Raw genomic sequence first — 14,239 nt, 5'->3', positions numbered from 1 at the left:
ATGAATAAAACCCCTCTATTTATAGGGGAAAATACTCCTAGTTTCTCTCTAAAAGCTAAATATTTCATATCCTAATAGATATCAACTAGATCTTGAGAGATCTTATCTATATTCTTGATAGACATTCACTATAATGTAAATACATTCATAACAGGTTGAATATTTTAATATAATTAAAGAAAACTAAAGTAAATAAAAGGTAAGAACATTCTTTGATTATGATCTAAAAATTCAAAGAATAATACTTTGACTAAATGTTTTACTAAATTGCAACTTGAGCAATATTATTATCAATATGTCAGTGATATTTTCTTACTAAATTCTTATTAGTTACTACATTATATAAAAAGGTGGTTTTGACATGTATACTTACTGGAAAAAGAGATTTTTTTTGAGGGTATTTTTGTCATTTTGCACCACATGCTGATGAATTGACAAAGCTTTATTATACGTGTGGCAATTAGATGCTCTCTATCAAATACGTGCCGCTGTCTCCCTCTTTTGCACCTCTGTGCTGTATTCTGGTTGATGTATTAATAAGAATACAAAAAAAGTAATTAACAAAGCAAAAATAAATTTACGTAGGTGTGCCTGCTCTCTCTCGGGTATGTTTTTTTTCTGCCAATCATTTTTAATCCACTTTAATAGTAGTTAGCTTTTGATTATATAAATTTAATTTGTTGTGATGAAGTTTGATTATTTTTAAATTGGGGTTGGTCTATAAGCTTAATTAGGGGTTAATGTTAGTGAAATTAGCGTCTGTGTTGTGAGAAATTAGATCTATTTGAGAATTTTGAGTTATTCTTTGCAATTGAGGTACTAGGTTTTATCCTTTTTTTTTAATAGTTTTGGGAGATTGACAGCTTAATTTGGGTTAGTGTTGGGCCCTTTTCTTTTGGTTCTGGGAGACTTGTAGCTTGGTTAGGGTTCAATGTTAGTAAGACGTCCATTAGTTTGTGTTTTTTTACTTATTGCTTTAGAATTATGGTGCTAAATTTTACATAATTTTGGGTTTTGTTGATATGGGTTCAGCATGGTTTACAACCTGCAACATATAGGAGAGAGTGTATTATTTTACCCTCTATTTTTCACTTCCAAGATGGAAATCCAGAGAAATTGTTACTCTTTGATTACATAACAAAAGGATTTCAAAGTGTTCAATTTCTAGGTTCTTATAACTCCAGAACCCAAGTTGAAAGAACCTCCCTTTAGTACCATCTAAAACCATCGTTAAGTTCGAGTGTCCTCCCAAGTGTAGGGACATTTAGTTAGTCCCAGTCCAAAATGTTTTAGTTTCTATCAAAAATAACCTCTTTACCTAATAGTCGTAGGGTCTGCATACGCACTACCCTTCTGGGACCCCATTTGTTGGAACCACATGGGGTATGTTGTTGTATTACTCCAATTTCAAATAATATTTGATAAATATCACTATGAGTGAAATCTTCATATCCATACAAAGCACAACATTAGCACAAGAAAAGTTCAAATCTTTAACATTTCGAAAGTAACATAGGTGTTCCAAAGTATTTTCTCCAGTTTGCTAAAGTAAGAATTTATTGTATGTTATTGCTTTTTATCACTTAATTGTTTCTTATTATTTTTACAAAGTTCTAATCGAGTAAATAATTTGCAATCTCTTTTGCAGATTGTCAAAGAAGCTTGTACTAATCTTTTGCCAAACTTGCTGTGTGAATATCCTTATAATATATCTGAAGACTTCACTAAATTCTCTATCAACTGTCAAGTATGAAATTTTCCTAGCATCAAATAAAGTAAACCAGAGAAATGCTGAAACAAATACTATGCACCCCAATAAACCGGTGGCTAAAGTTGCTATAGACCAGCTGTAACCACCAGTGAAACACCAAATAATTAAAGTTCATCATCTAAGATTCATGAAAATCTTCAAGAATGGTGAAGATATTGCATATATAGAAACCACCAAGGGGTATTGTAGGATGATTAAGATCCAGCTAGGAGAAAAAGAGGTTAGCTTAAATTGGTAATTTAGCCAAAGGGGGAACATGCATCGATTGGATCATTTAGAATAGTTGTTCCAATCCAAATGTCTACCCCAGCATAAAGATCTTACACACCACATCTACATAAGAAGTGTAGTCTCCCCTTAGCTAACCTCTTTGACGCGAACTTAGATCAGTTAGGCTAAATGACTTTGGATACCAGATAATTAAACTAATAGAAGTAGCTGTCGTGTAGTATAAATATGTTATTTGATTTGATAGATTGCATTCAGAAACATATTTCGGAACTTTGTAGGTCATTGGCTCGACTGAGGAAACAAGAAGACTCTTACTGTGTGAGGCAACAATAGCTGTCATAAGAAAGTGTTCCCATCTGTTGGGTATCACTACTGTTTACAAGATTTAACATCCATATGATTTAGTTGTTTTTGTACTCTTTTTTTCTTCATTAAATTAGTACTGAGATGAACTGTATTTGAATAGAGTAAACCTATTACATAATTTTATCATATTTGATTTTCACTCATAAGTTCTAAAAATATTTGTACAGCACAAAGCCACATATATATAGCCATGTCCCTATATTTTCTTGAAATTAGCACTCTATTTCTTGAAGTTAGTGGGTAGTCAAGCATTTGTATAGTTCCTTTCTAATATTAAGCTAAAATCTATCTATTTTGTACATGTATCCAATGACTGTTCATTTGGGATATTGAGTTGAAAAAGTGTCCGTTTAGACTTTGGACTCCTCAATTGACAAGTAAATATTTCAACTGTGATTATACATATCTAAACACCTTAACTCGTCTCCACTAGATCAATTGAACACACCAACTTAAAAAATGATCATCTAAATCTCTCTAAAATTTTTGTGTGTGTCACATGAATATTAGGTGTCTACGAGACACAGGCAGAGATGAGTTGGAGTGTGTAGTTTGTAGTTAAGAGTAAATTAAGATGTCTAAATGTGCATATTCAGTGTTTTCTTTCAAATATGGATTATCTTACTATTTAGTGGTAGTGATTGTTTCATTTTAGTATGCTTTATCATGCTTCATTTGGCAATTTTGTCTTGGCTTTCACTATTTTCTTTTCTGAATAGCTTTGTAATGCTTTTAATTGAGTTTAGGGTCTATCAAAAATAACCTCTATACCTTATAGGGGTAAGGTCTACGTACACACTACCTTCCCTAGGCTCCATTTGTGAGATTACACTGGGTATGTTGTTGTTTCTGTAGTCTGGTTTGTGTATTATGCTATGAGCACATTTCTTATAATTGCATTGGTGCATTAGGAATCAATATGTATGAGGTTTTGGGAGATAAAGTGTAAGACCCCGCAAAATTCTCTTATAGCTGAGCCTTAGAGCGTGTTCAGCGAAGTGTAAATCCAGCCCTAAAAGGTTGAGAAGTGTCTTTCCAAGTGAGAAATATTTTGAACCACATAGAATTTCCCTAATATTGACTTTTTATCATGTAGATAATTGAATATTCTTTCCGTCAATACCAATTTCATTAAAATCCAACACCGAATGAGGAAGTTATGGCCATTTTACTGAAAGCAGTTGGAACCGCCCAGGTGCGACGGCTGGGTTGACGGACCGTCGAGCTTACTTCAGACCTTCGCCCATACTTTTGCAACCAAAGCAGTGACTGGCCTAAGTGCAACAGCCAAGATGATGGACCGTCAAGACTATGATAGACCGTCACTGGGATCGTCGCCGCTGAGACCGTCACTGGGATCGTCGCCGCTGAGGCTGTGTGGCCTCATCCTGACCAACGTGCGATGGATGATCAGACGACCCATCAGGTTTGTGACAGACCATTGCTGAGACCATCGCATCGAGGAAATATGTTCTTTTTCTAACCGATGTGCGATGGACAATCTGACAGACCGTTAGACTAAGCGACGGACCGTCGCTTCGACAGTCGCAGCCCCCGTTCAGCATTTTAAACTCATTTTAAAAAGGACTTTTTTTTCACTTTTTCAGCCCCTATTTATACCCGAAAGGATCACAACTTTATTTCTCCTCTTCAATATCAAAATCTAGGGTTTCTACAAAATGAAAACCCTTCTTTCTTCTTTAAGAAAAATCAAGAGAAATCAAGAAATCAAGAATCTCTCCAAGAGCCTTCAAGAAAGAGTTTCCTAAGGTATACAGATGTTGATTCTTGGGTACCTTTCATCCAAGAAGCTCAAGAACCCTTTTTTAAATTTCAAAGATCTTATGTTTATGAGTTTTCATGATTTATGTGAATTAAAATTGGAGTTCATACTATTTTTGAGTTTTTAATTCATGTTTTGTTTATGAGGTTTCAAGCTTTGACCCTAGTATGTGATATCCATGATAAACCCTCTTCAAGTTACTTGTTAAGTGATGTTTTCATGTCAATTAAGTGTAGAAATTGTTGAATAAGCAAAGCATGCTCTCCACATGTTTGATAAAATTCTTATGTGAAAGAATTAGAGCCATTATAGTATGTTGACTAGGAACCCCAATTGTGTGCAAGCCCATGCACGCCAAATGTTTGTTGAAAAGCCTTAGTGAATGAATTGTGACATGATAGCATGAAATTCTCCAATTATGTGTTCTTTAATACATGCTAAGTGTTTGATGCAAGACCTTGTTAAAAGGAGTATGAGCCAATAGCATGTCTCCCTATGTTATTTCATGTTTATGATTCCTAAATACTTGAGGAAATGCTTTAGTGATGGTGAATGAATGTCCATGGTCTTGATTATTTAAGAATGGTTATATTTTACTTTTATGTTATCAACTCCTGGGAGTATTTATACCCGATAATTTAGCTGCAGTCTAAAGCCAATGTCAGTTTTCACGATAATCTCAGTCAAACCACGATTATCAAAACTCAGTGAGTTATAGACTCTGTACTCTCAGACAGATACAAAACTTAAGAAATCTAAAAAATCTCAGTAATCTCAGTATCACTAATATTCTATCCTCAGTTCAGTACTTAGCTCAGATCTAGTAGTATTCAAGTGTTCAGTTTGAAACTCAGTATCATGCAGTCAAATAACGAGATTCAGTAGTATTCCATCAGATAAAGAACCAAGTGAATTCATCGTAACTCAGTCATGTCATTCGAGAAATATGATCAGTAATTGATTCAGCTCAATTTAAGTTCAGTTAAGAATCAGTTTAGAGTCTTTCAGTTGGGAGTAGGAGCTAGCACTGAGCGATGTAGGGCAACTCCCCGTTAAAGAGGCAGAGTCATTAGGAGCAATCCCTAAACTCCAGAACTGCGTGGCCAACGAAGAAGCAGAAGTCACCCGTTAGAATAACGCTTGACTATTATACTGCCTTAGGCTTGACTTCCTGTGAGGGTCACCCATTAGAGAGGCTTGACCACAGTAGAGGTCTTTACCCATGGCACGGTATTGACACCCTTTCAGCTGGGGTTATAGGTTGGACCCCACCGGTTCAGATTCAGGGTATGTCGATTTAGTGAGAACTCCCACAGTTGTAGATTTAGTATCAATCTTCAGAGTAAAACTCATAAATCAGGACTATCAGATATAGTCACCTATATTAGTAAGGAACTCAAATAGTTCCATTGATTCATGGACCACCCGCTAGATAGGCATGTTCTCACATAAAGTTATTCAGTATTAGTATTATTAGATCCAGAGATCACCTATTAGATAGGCTTGATCTTAGTCTCAGATTCATTTGAGTAATCTCATTATCAGATCCAGAGATCACCCATTAGATAGGCTTGATCTCAGTCTCAGATTTAGTTGATTAATCTCATTATCAGATCTAGAGATCACCCGTTAGATAGGCTTGATCTCAGTCTCAGATTTAGTTGAGAAATCTCATTATTAGATCTAGAGATCACCCATTAGATAGGCTTGATATCAGTCTCAAATTCAGTTTTCTCATTATCAGATTTAGAGATCTTCCGTTAGATAGGTTTGATCTCAGACACAATCTTTTCTTATCATTGATAGTAGATTCAGGGATCATACGTTAGAGAGTTTTGATCTCATATTCAGTCAGTCGAGAGTAGTAAGATCAACTTCCAATCATTGATATGATTGGATTCAGTTAATTAGCTTCAGTATTATCAGTTTTTGAGATCACTCACTAGAAGGGACTGATCTCGATTTCAGCACTCAGTTTTCTATATCAGGAGATTCAGTTGTTTAGTATCTCAATATTACTAGTGAGTTCAGATATTAGTAAAGCAGTATTCGAGTTTCAATAATTTGATTTGCGATATTTTCAGTTATGATTTGTGCATTCATGTATATGTCCTCATTCAGTATTCTCATGACTTTTCAGTTAAGTAATTGTTCATGCATAAGCCCTTGCATTTAGCCTTACCTCATCTTCATACTCAGTATATTCCCGTACTGGCGCATTTACTCGATGGTATTTTATTTGACACCATAGGTTCAGAGGCACGAGATCTAGAGTACCCTTAGTAGCTCAGTCCCAGTCAGCAGCAGAAGACGTAGCCGTGAGTCCTCCACAGTTGGGGATATGTCCTATCAACTCCACAGTTATGATAGTTTAGAGGCTTTTTGGACAGATGTATCAATATTCAACTTTCAGTTTTGAGTATTCTAGACGTTTTGAACCTTATGGATAGTTTTTGCCAGTTTTCTGCAATTATTATAGATATTATGCAGTGCTTAGGTATAGATATCAGTAGAGGGTTAGCTTGTGGTCCTTCAGAATCATGAGCACCGTGTGACGTTCCGGTTCCAGAAAATTGGGTCGTTACATAAAGTGATACATATTTGGTGGTAAGCCTAATAGTATTTTTTTGAATGGAAATCTATATTTTGGATATTCTATATTAAATTTTCTTCAGTGAGATTAAAGTAAATGATAATGATAAATTAGTTGAATTTAACATGGCTTAGATTTGTTCCATGAAGCAGATAAACATTTTCTCCAGATAAATGGATGTCGATAATTATCACGTGTGTTTTTCAATTTGAATGACATTTATAGCATTTCAGGATTTGAGATTCAATTAAATATTTGTTCACTAGTGCTATTGCACATTATAATATGTAGTTTGATAACTGAAAAATCCCCAATACAACTAGAAATCTCTCAACACTTCTGCGTACAATCACCAAAGCTGAATATCTTCAGATCTTGTACCTCCTTTCCTGATATACTCACCTTTAGATGATTTGGGTGAAACCAGAACATATCTTTGCAATGCATTACTAGTCCTTTTTTACTTTGATTTTTGGGAAAGCTCTAAGTAAACCTCCTTTCTAATTGAAAGAATAGAATTCGGTAATCCATAAATAAGAGAAGGGAAAATGTCGACATATTCACTACTATTTCATCTGCACCTCCTTACTTAAAATCCCACTTTTGCATATAATCACCAAGATTAATGCTTGCATTATCATAGCTTATCATGCATACTTTTGTATTTTCTCTCTGGAATGTGTGATGTTACTGTATATGGTTTCTCTCTCTTATAATCTATAGCTAAATTAAAAACACCAATTTTGGCTTATATTTTTGTAATTTCATCATATTGAGTTTTGCAACAACAATAAAAACAAACCCAGTGTATTCCCACAAAGTAAGGTCTGGGGAAGGTAAAATGCACCAATCTATACCGCTACCTCTGAAGAAGTAGAGAGACTATCTCCAATAGAAAAATGGTGGGGCTGAGAGAGGCACAAACTCATGACCTCAGGATAACTTAGAAGCTATTAGACCTACACGCTAGCCAACTGAGTTGTGCACCCTTCTTTATTTTTTATTTTTAAATAAAGTATCAAGTTGTTGCTTTCTTATTTCTTTGCAGAATGTGTACTACTCATGTGCTAATAATCAGAATCCTTCAAAATTAGGTAATGTTTCCTTTATGAAATATAGGGTTTGAAACTTTACTTCTTTCTTTTTAATTTACAATTTAATAACTTTGCACATATTTGTTTGTTTAGTGTAATCTAAACTACAATTTTTCCTGTATATTGATGCTTAGCTAGATTCTACAAATTGTGGACATCAAAAAGTTGGTTAACATGTTTGAGTCATGCTGAACTCCAATTCTAACACCAACTGGACAGTTTTTTGAAATCATAATGATCAATGACAAGTCTTTCTTCTTTATCCCCTATTTTTTTCTATGTGAGGAGTCGATAACTACATGTTTTTATGGTTAGAATGTCGCATTACATTTTCTTAAGAGCTACTCTTTTTAACATAATTATATTTCATTAGACATTTTTGTTACTAAAAATCATATTGCATGATTAATTTTTTCATCCTCTCAATTCTTGTAATACCTTGAAAATCCAAACAAATGTTAGATCCATGTTTCAACCTCATATATAGTACATTATAGTTCTTTGGTAGTGTTATGAGTGAGTTTGATGTATATTAAGCCGTCAAATAACTCCCAGCTATTGGGCAAATTAAAATAATCCTTACCAATTGAATTTTGATAAAAATGTTGCTTTAGTCAACTTCAAATGAGAATATCTTTTGATCTATTAAGAATTTTTCATCTCAAGACCCACCAAACTGTATGAAATTGAATTAGCTTTCCAACGATACCAATTTTACCTAAATTTGAAACTCGAGTGAGAAGTTATGACACTTTTAGTAAAAATTGTAGCCCAACGCGATAAGGCCGCATCACGGTGATGGCCAATTTAACATTCATCAATTTCTAGTATGTCACGGCGATAAGCATCATGTTGCACCAAGAGGAAGTTTTGGAATTATCCATTTCTAGTGACTTGACGTGATTTCACTGTGTCGCATCGCTGGGTAAATTTAGGATTATCCCTTTTTCAGTGGCCCGATGTGATTGCACCACATTGCGCCAAGTTTTAAAATTTGTTTTTTGAGTTCAGTTCTATGTTTAAATTCCCAAATACATTTAAGTCCCTTTCTCTCACCCCATTCAGTCCAAACATAGGATTTAAGACACAAAGAGCACAAATTGCTCATTATTTTCACAATTTACTCAAATTAAAATAGCCCTCTTTCGAGAACAAGCCCTAGCCTTTCAATATTCATAATCAAATCTAAAAAATTCATCATCAATTCTCACAAATTCATAAATCAAGGTATGTTTGGTGTTCTTCCTTAGGTTCCTTCCACCCTTGGAGTTCAAGAATCCTTTTGAGAATTGAAATTATGGATTACATTCTTAAATTCAATTATGTTCATGAATGTGTTGATTTTATGGGTTTTAAACTAAGAATATTTAGAATTTCAAGTAAATAAATAAGCATATGTGTTGACTTACATACTCCACATATCATAACCCATGAATTATAAGTTGAATGTTGCAGTCATGATATCCCCATGTTATTTTTTCATGTGCAATAATCATGCTCCCCAAGTGTTTGACAATATGTCTATGTGAACAAATTGAGCATGATATCCTAATTGTAATGCCTTTAAACTTATGATATGGTTCCATGATTTATGCTATCGATTCCTGGGAGTATTGTACACCTAAAATCAGCTTCTTACTTAGTTTACAGTCATAATGGAATGATTCTATCATAACCCAAATAGTAGTATTGGGTCAGTTAGCAAAATCAGTGTGATTTCAGTCAAGCTTAGTACAGTCTTGTGATCAGTGTCGGTTCATTTGGGAGTAGGATTCAGCACCTAGCGAACCCAGGGATGGGGGCATTCCTTCCAGTATAGGGTTTGACCTTTAGTAGGAGTCCCTGAGTTATAGAACTACGTAGCCAGCATAGGGTAAATCATCTTCCTTCCAGACTAGGGTTGACGTAACCATATATATCTTATGAGTTTTCCTGCCATATTAAGGTTAACCCAATAGTGTTAGTAACCCGTGGCACGGTGCTAACACCTTTCTCACTAGGGTTATAGGTTGGACCCCAAATCAGTCTATAATTGGGGTATGTTGGTTAGATAATAACTCCCAGAGTCTTAATTCTAGTATTTAGTATTTAGTATTCAATATTCAGTATAGAACTCAGTTCAGTTCTACATGATCTTAACTTTCAGTTATCAGTAATCAGTTATCAGAAACTCAGTATCTCAGTTTTAGTCTAATTCAGACAGACGATATATGCTTGATATTACATATTTATTATCTTCTGTAGTTCCAGTCTTGCATATACTCCTATCCAGTCACTTCATGATATTTATCTATTATTATTACTCATGCACATGAACCCATGCATATTAGCCTAACCTCACCTAGCATACCAAAACATTTAAAGTACTGACACATACTCTCTCTTTGCGCTATGATATATCATATCATAGGATCGAACGCTCGGGTTTCTGACTGTACCTAGCCGGATCAGTCGATCATCCATAATGATAGTAATGAGTTCTCATCCATTAAGGATGTGATACTTATTTAGTCATTGGATTATTTCAGTATTTTAGTTATTTCAGACAACAGTTATGAATTAGTTGGGGCCTATCCCATCAACTCTTTTATTTTGGATGTTTAGAGGCTTTCAGACACTATCAGTTAGCAGTTATTTAGCAGATGTATTAGTATTGTTTTAGTTTTATGAACCTTATGACATTTTCAATTTTACTTCTGTATATGCTTTATTATTATTACTCAGTGCTCACAGTAGGTACCAGCCATGGGTTAGCTTGTGGTCCTTCGGGATCATAAGCATCGTGTGATGCTCAGGGTGTAATCTCTGGGTATTACAAACTTGGTTTATAAGCCTACAGTTTTAAAGTGTTCTAGGAAATCTGAAAGCCACGTCAAGTAGAGTCTTGTGCATGGGTTTGAAGCGCGCCATACTTATTGGAAAGAGTCTATGAGACGTTTTAGGAAAATTTACCTTCTTTTAGTGTTTATATCGTGCAAGTGAGCATGAGCTCAAGTTAAACTCTCTGTCTAATCTAACTTTCCTTTTCGTTTATAAAATATGCCTCCCAAAAAGACTAACGAAAGAAGAACTGGAAACCATCTAGCATCTCTACTCGTTTAGAAAGATCCCTTGAATGAGCATATTTCTCACGCAGAATTCAGAGCAGCATTCACCACCCTATCCCATTCTGTGTTAGCTCAAAATGTTCGATTAGCTGCTGTTTAGGACAACCTAGTGGCCAATACTGCTGTAGCTAGAATTCAGGACTTTACCCGAATAAACCCTCCTTCATTTTCAGGGTCTTAGTTTGAGAAGGACCCACAAGAATTCTGTGACATAGTGCAGAAGGTAGCATAGATTATATGGGTAACTTCTAGTGAGTGTACAGAGTTAGCGGCCTACCAGTTGTAAGATGTAGCTCATACATGGTTTAAGTAATAGAAAGAAGATAGAGGCATATATGCACGGCCTATAGAATGGGAGGGGTTTGCTATTGCCTTCTTAGATACGTTCTTTCCATTGGTGTTGATAGAGGTTAAGGTGTTAGAGTTTATCAACCTGAAGTAGGGTAATATTAGTGTGAAAGAATATTCTCTCAAGTTTACTCAGTTGGCCAGGTATGCTCCTCATATGGTAGCTGATAGCAGGTCTAAGATGAGCAATTTTGTGTCTGAGGTATCTGACAATATGGTCAAGGAGTGTAGGACTGTAATGCTTATTAAGTAGATGGACTTATCTAGGTTGATGTCCATGCTCAACAGATTGAGGAATAGAAGATTAAGGAGAAAGAGAGGAAGAGCAAGAGGGCTAGGACAAGTAGTTTTAGTTTTCCTTAGCTGAAGTCAAAAGGTGGAAACCATCCTTATTTGTTCCAAAATCATCAGTCCTAACTCTGTATTAGGCTAGTGCGTTGATGCCTAAATTTAGAAATGATAATAAGGATATGGCTCCAGGCTCTAAATATCTGGGTAGTGTAAGCAGTGCTCTAAAAAATCCTCTTTGTAAAAAATATTGCAGAAACCATCAGGGTGTCAGTAGGGCTGGCAGTGACGTGTGTTTCGGGTGCGGTAAGCCAGGTCATAGAATTGGTGAGTGTCCTCAGGTGGGTTTGAAGACTCATCACAATTGTTCCCCAGTTCAGTCCGATCGGCCGTCTCAGCAGGGTGTAACTTCCAGTGCCACTAGTGGGCAGTGACCAAATAGGCTCTATACATTTTAGTCTCAAAAGGATAAGGAGAGTTCTCCTGATGCGGTTACTGGTACGTTGTAAATATTCTATTTACATGTTTATACTTTGCTAGATCCTGAAGCTTCTCTTTCTTTTGTAACCCTTTATAAAGCCGACAACTTCAAAGTTAGTCTCAAAATATTAGCAAAGCCAATTTTAGTGTCTACCCCAGTGGGTATCTCTATTATAGCCTGACGAGTATACACGAACTACTCAGTTACAATGTCTCAGATAGTTACTTTCGTTGATCTTATAGAGTTAGAGATGATGAATTTTGATGTCATTCTCGGCATTGATTGGCTCCACTCATGCTATGATTTAGTTGATTGCAGAAATAGAGTAGTTCATTTTAGTTTCCAAATGAACCAGTCCTTGAATGGAGGGGTAGTGCTACAACGCTTAGGGGTCAGCTTGTTTCATACCTTAGAGCAAGGAAAATGATATCCAAGAGGTGTATTTACCATCTTGTCTGATCCAAAGACTTTAATTTCGAAACTCCTAATCTTAAGTCAATTTTAGTAGTGAGGGAATTTCCATAGGCGTTCCCCAAAGATCTTCTCGGAGTCCCTCTCGAAAGGGAAATCAACTTTGGAATAGACCTTCTTCCAGATACACAGCCTATCTCTATTCCTCCAAAAAGAATGGCTCCAGCTAAACTCAAAAATTTGAAAGAACAGTTGAAAGATCTCCTAGATAAGAGATTCATCAGGCCTAGTATTTTCCCCGTGGAGTGCACTAGTCCTATTCGTGCATAAGAAAGACAGTTCTCTTAGAATGTGTATTGACTACCGTCAGTTGAACAAAGTCACAATAAAAAATAAATACCCATTTTCCAAAATCAATGACTTATTCGACCAACTTTAGGGTGCCAGTTACTTCTCTAATGTAGACCTCAGATCCGGCAATCATTAGCTCAGGGTTAGAGAATGTGACATTCCAAAAATAGCTTTCCAAACACGGTATGGTCACTTTGAGTTTCTACTCATGTCATTTGGTTTTACTAATGCCCTAAAAACTTTTATGGACTTGATGAACCAGGTGTTCAAGCAGTACTTGGACATGTTCGTCATAGTTTTCATAGATGACATCCTTGTCTACTCCCGTAATTGAAATGATTATGCAAACTACCTCAGAATAGTATTGCAGGCTCTCAGATCCCACCAGTTGTTCGACAAATTCAGTAAATGCAAATTTTAGCTAAGGTTAGTAGCTTTCCTTGGCCATATTATTTTTGATGATGGCATTAGAGTTGATCCTCAAAAGACCAAAGTGGTGAGAAACTGGCCCAGGCCCATTTTTTCATTAGATATTAGGAGTTTCTTGGGTTTGGCTGGTTATTACCGATAGTCTGTTGAAGGATTTTCATCTATTGCATCCCCCTATGTCCAGATTGACTTAGAAGAAAGTTAAGTTTTAGTAGTTATATTCTTGTAAGAACAGTTTACAACCCCAATTTTGACCTTGCCCGATGGTTCAGACAAATTTGTTGTATACTTTGATGCTTCCAGAGTTGACTTGGGGTGTGTTTTGATGTAGAAGGGTAAGGTTGTGGCCTATACCTCTAGACACCTTAAGCCCCATGAAAAGAATTACCCTACCTATGATCTTTAATTAGCAGCTGTTGTGTTTGCCTTAAAGATTTGGAGGCACTATTTGTACAGGGTGCATGTTGATGTGTTCACGGATTACAAAATCTTGTAGTAAGTGTTCTCACAGAAGGATTTGAATCTGCGCCAGAGAAGATGGTTAGAATTGCTGAAAGATTATGATATGAGTGTTTTCTATCACCCGAGCAAGGCCAATGTAGTACAAGATGCCATAAGTAAATTATCTATGGGTAGTGTTGCTCATATTGAGAAGTATAAGAAGAAGTTAATTAGAGAAGTCCATCAGCTTGCCAGATTAGGTGTTCGTTTGGTTAATTCAGCTGAGGGTAGTGTTTGGGTTCAAAATAGTTTGGAATCTTCTTTGGTTGCCGAAGTGAAAGCAAAATAGGATGGGGATCCTAGTCTAGTGAAGTAGAAGTAGTCAGTCGAAGATCAGAAAGTAGAGGTTTTCTCCCAAGGGAGAGATAGTGTGTTACTTTGCGAGGGTAGACTGTGTGTGCCGTATGTTAATAAGTTGAGACTGTGAAATCTTGCAGAAGTGCATAGTGTGTATTACTCAATTCATCATAGGGCCATGAAGATAT

General features: G+C 35.9%; 1 long non-coding RNA gene across 1 annotated transcript; it reads left to right on the top strand.

Annotated features, from left to right (window-relative positions):
• Window positions 1–475: 475 nt before the first annotated feature.
• LOC124885606 lies at window positions 476–6,592 on the top strand. Its single transcript, XR_007042873.1, has 2 exons — window positions 476–605; window positions 6,403–6,592. It is a non-coding gene; the product is annotated as an uncharacterized LOC124885606 (long non-coding RNA).
• Window positions 6,593–14,239: the final 7,647 nt, after the last annotated feature.

The sequence above is a fragment of the Capsicum annuum genome, chromosome 7, assembly GCF_002878395.1.
Source record: "Capsicum annuum cultivar UCD-10X-F1 chromosome 7, UCD10Xv1.1, whole genome shotgun sequence".
NCBI lineage: Eukaryota > Viridiplantae > Streptophyta > Magnoliopsida > Solanales > Solanaceae > Capsicum > Capsicum annuum.
This window is presented reverse-complemented; position numbering and strand designations above follow the sequence as displayed.